This window comes from Neophocaena asiaeorientalis, unplaced genomic scaffold (genome assembly GCF_003031525.2).
Source record: "Neophocaena asiaeorientalis asiaeorientalis breed wild unplaced genomic scaffold, Neophocaena_asiaeorientalis_V1.1 scaffold204, whole genome shotgun sequence".
NCBI classification, from domain to species: domain Eukaryota; kingdom Metazoa; phylum Chordata; class Mammalia; order Artiodactyla; family Phocoenidae; genus Neophocaena; species Neophocaena asiaeorientalis.
In genome coordinates, this window is record NW_020173922.1 from 3,161,308 (window position 1) to 3,166,954 (window position 5,647).

Consider the following 5,647-nt stretch of genomic DNA (forward strand, 5'->3'; position numbering starts at 1 on the left):
AAAAGGTCATGAAGAACCTAGGGGCAAGATGGGAATAAAGACACAGACCTACTAGAGAATGGACTTGAGGATATGGGGAGGGGGAAGGGTAAGCTGTGACAAAGTGAGAGAGTGGCATGGACATATATACACTACCAAACGTAAAACAGATAGCTAGTGGGAAGCAGCCACATAGCACAGGGCGATCAGCTGGGTGCTTTGTGCCCACCTAGAGGGGTGGGATAGGGAGAGGGGGAGGGAGGGAGACGCAAGAGGGAAGAGATAAGGGAACATATGTATATGTATAACTGATTCACTTTGTTATAAACCAGAAACTAACACAGCATTGTAAAGCAATTATACTCCAATAATGATGTTTAAAAAAAAAAAAGATGTGATTAATGAGAATACTGAAATTGAAATATAATTTTTCAGATTCTTAAAAAATAAATAAATAAAAATAAATAAAATAGTCACGATGCTTTTGAAAAGGAAAACAAGCTGGGAGGACTTATTCTATGATCTCAAGTCTAATAAAATACAGTAATTAATATAATGTTATACTGACATGAGTGGTTAAAAAGACAAACAGAACAAAATAGCCAAAAATAGACCTATACCTATTTGTCCCTTGATAAATGACAGAGATGGCACTGTAAAGTACTAGGGGGAAATACTGCCTTTTCAATAAATGGCTCTGGAACAATCAAGTATCTATGAGAACAAAATTAAACTGTACTTCTACTTTAAACCATCAAAGATCAGTTCCAAGTAGATTATAAACCTAAATGTGAAAGTCAAACTGAAAATCTTTTAAAAGATTATATAGGAGAGTATCTTCATGACCTCAGATAGGGAAGAATTTCTTAAATAAGATGCAAAAAACACTGAAGATTTATAAATTCAACTCCATTAATCGTTGTTGAACTCTGGGGTGAGAAAGAAGATAATAAACTGGATCAGAAAATGATAGCAAAGTAAAAGGTTAGAGGGGTACACCCAAATTGACTGAAATTCCACAAAGTTGGAAAAAAAGTCATTTAAAATGGCAATGGGGAGCTAGAAATAAACAAATAGAGAGATAAATCAATAAAGCTGATTCTTATTATATGTTGTACTTATGGTCTATAAAGTTGTCATGAATGCTAAGTTAATGAATACTAAAACATTGTTCCTAGGGGAAATATGGGGTTAGGTTTCTGTGAGCCTCTAGTCACATCTTCATCAACTGATCAACACATAACCTTGTTTTGAATGTTTCTGTTTAAAGATACTTTATTTAATATACTCATGGCAACAGCCATATAACTCATGTTTGAACAAAGCTCATCTAACACATACATTTTCTCTGTAAGGCCCATCATAGCCTTCTTGCACTTAAGGACAGTAGATAGCACTTCAGCACTACACTTGGGGGACCATTTTAAACAGTGAAATCACTATCAAAAAGCATAAAAGTGTGAAAAATATGGCACTAAATAAACTAAAAAAAGGACATCTGTTTACAGTATGAAAGCTAAAACAAGAAGGGAGAACAGCTGCCTTATTCAAACTCAATGTGCTCCTTGTATGATGCAAACTTTCACCACTCTGCATATGTCTACAAATGACCTTGAAAGCACTGTGAGTATTGATTTGGGGGTTACGAATAAATTTTAGTGAGTAGGTGAATTTGTAAATATGTAATCCTTGACTGAGGATCAACTGAATATATATATTCTCTGAGAACCACCATGTGAAGCTCTGAATTAAGTGGGCAAGAGGGTGCAGGAGGGGCACACTGCCTGGAGGGGCTTATATTTTGAGAATACCTAAGGATGATAGAGATGAAAGAAATATTTGGAATTAACAGACCCCAAAATTTCAAATGAAACTCTAATAAAAAGTTCTTTGGGAGGTTTTTATTATGCTTTGACATATCTGTCTGCCACAGCATCACAGGACACTGATTAGGCCTGGATATATGGATATATTCAACATGTTCAAATAACACTGTATCCCAGACTGTTACTTCCTTGGGATAATCTCTAAAAATGAATATGGGCTAATATTTAGCCACAAATGAAGTTGCTGTTTATAATTTGGTGTTGTTTGTAATGGGGGGACCATCAATAGGAAACTTGTTAAATTATGGTCTACCCATAAAATGGATTATTACTGTTAAAAGGGTATTATCAGGAGTATGTCCTGATTTGTATTACCAATTCCCACCCTTACCTCTACTCTCCCCCTCCAAACCTGATCAACCATCATCAAAGAGAGACAGGAGGGCTTCCCTGGTGGCGCAGTGGTTGAGAGTCCGCCTGCCGATGCAGGGGACACGGGTTCGTGCCCCGGTCCGGGAAGATCCCACATGCCGCGGAGCGGCTAGGCCCGTGAGCCATGACCGCTGAGCCTGCACGTCCAGAGCCTGTGCTCCGTAACGGGAGAGGCCACAACCGTGAGAGGCCTTCATACCACAAAAAAAAAAAAAAGAGATAGGAGAAGGGGGGATTCTATAACAAGATAGGTATAAAAGTAGGCATTGTCAAAAAAATAAAGGATTATTTTAGCTGCCATTCAACAATCAAGCTACCCACCAGCTCACAGAGTTCTTCCTATAGAGTGAAGAAGATACCGTGTCCCCCATTAAAACTTCTTAAAATTGGAGTTGGGAAGGACTTGATGGATTGTGGGGAAGGAGAGAGATATGAGATAAAGTTGAAGACGTAGACAGGAACTACCTCATATAAGACTTTGTCAGGAATAGTAAAGAATTTGGATTTTCTTACAATAGCAATTAAACACTGATGAAAGGCTTTAGGTAAAGAAGTGACATGACCTAATTTATATTTTATCAAAATTCACTCTGATACATTGTGGAGAAAGGATTGGGGGAAGTAAAAGAAAATGGTGAGCAACAAGTAATTATACTATTGCTTTAATCTTGGTGAGAAATGACGATGGCTTGGATAGGATGAACACAATAGTAATGAAGAGAAGAGGATGGATTTAAGACACATTTTGGAGAAAATAATCCTCTAAAATGCTAAAATTGATTGCACTACAGTGGTGATATTATTTTCCCCCTCAAGTTATTTCCCAAGTTTTTAAAAATAATGTTCTTACATTTAAAATAAAAAACACATGGGCTTCCCTGGTGGCGCAGTGGTTGAGAATCTGCCTGCCAATGCAGGGAACGTGGGCTCGAGCCCTGGTCTGGGAAGGTCCCACGTGCCGCGGAACAACTAGGCCCATGAGCCACACTACTGAGCCTGCACATCCGAGCTTGTGTTCCGCAACAAGAGAGGCCGCGACTGAGAGGCCCACACACCGTGATGAAGAGTGGCCCCCACTCACCGCAACTAGAGAAAGCCCTCGCACAGAAACGAAGACCCAACACAGCTAAAAATAAATAAATTAATTAATTAAATTAAAAAAAAATTAAATACATTTACTCTAAAATAATTAAACCTTGAAATAAACAAATAAAATAAGATACATCTAAACAGACTCATGCCTAATATTTGCAGGGTCCAGGGCAAGATTATAAATGGAAGCTCATACCATATCTCTAAAAATTCAAAAGTTATAAAACAATCTATTAAATAAAATGTTTAACCTACTTAACTTGATAAGATTAAAAATGTGTAAATCAATAATTTTTATATAACTTAAAGTTGACAAAATATCAAAGACAATTGAATTTAAGTATTATTGCACATGTCTGGATATAATGATGAGCTGGCAATGTACGAATGAATTAATAAAGACATATTTAATTCATAAATTGTAATATATTCCATAAAATTTATTTTTCTTACTTTAATATAATCAAAATCACTAGTTATGTTGTTATAAACAAGATTTTCTCATAATCTGTGTCATATTGCCAATAAGGATCCACAGGATTAAAAATAAAATGCGGTTTAGAATCATCAACAGGAAGACACTGAAACTCACCAAAAAAGATACCCCACATCCAAAGACAAAGGAGAAGCCATAATGAGACGGAAGGAGGGGCGCAATCACAATAAAATCAAATCCCATAACTCCTGGGTGGGTGACTCACAGACTGGAGAACACTTATACCACAGAAGGCCACCCACTGGAGTGAAGGTTCTGAGCCCCACGTCAGGCTTCCCAACCTGGGGGTCTAGCAATGGGAGGAAGAATTCCTAGAGAATCAGACTTTGAAGGCTAGTGGGATTTGATTACAGGACTGGGGGAAACAGAGACTCCACTCTTGGAGGGCACACACAAAGTAGTGTGCACAATGGGACCCAGGGGAAGGAGCAGTGACCCCACAGGAGACTGAACTAGACCTACCTGCTAGTGTTGGAGGGTCTCCTGCAGAGGCGGGAGCGGGGGGCTGTGTCTCACATGAGGACAAGGACACTGGCAGCAGAAGTTCTGGGAAGTACTCCTTCGTGTGAGCCCTCCCAGAGTGTGCAATTAGCCCCACCAAAGAGCTTGGGTAGGCTCCAGTGTTGGGTCCCCTCAGACCAAACAACCAACAGGGAGGGAACCTAGCCCCACCCATCAGGAGACAAGCGGATTAAAGTGTTACTGAGCTCTGCCCATCAGAGTAACAGCCAGCTCTACCCACCACCACTCTCTCCCATCAGGAAACTTGCACAAGCCTCTTAGATAGCCTAATCCTCCAGAGGGCAGACAGCAGAAGCGAAAAGAACTACAATCCTTCAGCCTGTGAAACAAAAACCACATTCACAGAAAGACAGACAAGACGAAAAGGCAGAGGGCTATGTACCAGATGAAGGAACAAGATAAAACCCCAGAAAAACAACTGAATGAAGTGGAGATAGGCAACCTTCCAGAAAAAGAATTCAGAATAATGATAGTGAAGATGATCCAGGACCTCGGAAAAAGAATGGAGGCAAAGATCGAGAAGATGCAAGAAATGTTTAACAAAGACCTAGAAGAATTAAAGAACAAACAAACAGAGATGAACAATACAATAACTGAAATGAGAAATATACTAGAAGGAATCAAAAACAGAATAACTCAGGCAGAAGAACAGATAAGTGACCTGGAAGACAGAATGGTGGAATTCACTGCTGTGGAACAGAATAAAGAAAAAAGAATGAAAAGAAATGAAGACAGCCTAAGAGACCTCTGGGACAACATAAAACGCAAAAACATTCACATTATAGGGGTCCCAGAAGGAGAAGAGAGAGAGAAAGGACCCGAGAAAATATTTGAAGAGATTATAATCAAAGACTTCCCTAACATGGGAAAGGTAATAGCCACCCAAGTCCAGGAAGCACAGAGAGTCCCATACAGGATAAACCCAAGGAGAAACACGCCAAGAAACATAGTAATCAAACTGGCAAAAATTAAAGACAACAAGAAATTATTGAAAGCAGCAAGGGAAAAATGACAAATAACATACAAGGGAACTCCCATAAGGTTAACAACTGATTTCTCAGCAGAAACTCTACAAGCCAGAAGGGAGTGACATGACATACTTAAAGTGAAAGGGAAGAACCTACAACCAAGATTACTCTACCCGGCAAGGATCTCATTCAGATTCGATGGCGAAATCAAAAGCTTTACAGACAAGCAAAAGCTAAGAGAATTCAGCACCACCAAACCAGCTGTACAACAAATGCTAAAGGAACTTCTCTAAGTGGGAAACACAAGAGAAGAAAAGGACCTACAAAAACAA